This window comes from Euprymna scolopes, chromosome 4, assembly GCF_053919585.1.
Source record: "Euprymna scolopes isolate OS-2025 chromosome 4, ASM5391958v1, whole genome shotgun sequence".
NCBI lineage: Eukaryota > Metazoa > Mollusca > Cephalopoda > Sepiida > Sepiolidae > Euprymna > Euprymna scolopes.
This window is the reverse complement of record NC_136485.1, coordinates 153,815,018-153,815,594: the sequence shown is the minus strand read 5'-3', so window position 1 is coordinate 153,815,594 and position 577 is coordinate 153,815,018. Positions and strand designations below refer to the sequence as shown.

The 577-nt window shown below is 41.1% G+C and overlaps 1 pseudogene; it reads left to right on the top strand.

Annotated features, from left to right (window-relative positions):
- The first annotated feature begins 258 nt into the window (after nt 1–258).
- On the top strand, nt 259–376 carry LOC145275266 (5S ribosomal RNA; annotated as a pseudogene).
- The last annotated feature ends 201 nt before the right edge of the window (nt 377–577 follow it).

Genomic DNA, 577 nt, shown 5'->3' with positions numbered 1-577 from the left:
AGATCTCGAACTCCTGTCCCATTTAAACACGAACTTGTGAATGCTGTGTATTTGTATAAGCATCATCTTCACATGAAGGCAAAGATCTCAGATGGTTCCATGGTTAGAGCAAAGCAATTCGTGCTTAAAGGTTCAAGAAATAATCAAAACCTTGCTAAACAACTCTAGATTTTAGGCATGGCTTTCAGAAACAGCATTAAAGAAAGTTACAGTTCCATTATCAGAGCATAAGAAAGAGGTGCATTAATCAATCGGTATAGATACGGTATAATCACGTTGACACACCAGTTCCCGTTAGATCACTGATGTTAAGCAACGTTGATCCTGGTCAGTACTAAAATGGGTGACCATTTGGGAATTCCAGGTGCTGTATGTGCTCTCCACATATCTCGGCAGTTTCCAGTCGTCTTGGACTTCTTGCCACTGGACTTAAGCAGTATCGACTCAGGAGAAGTATAGTTGGAGATTGCACAATCCTTGCCTCTCACAATTTCATGCGCAGTTACCTTTACAGGGGTATCCATTATCTCTCGAGAATGAATGGAGGTATTCACTTTCATGCAGGCATCGTTATGTT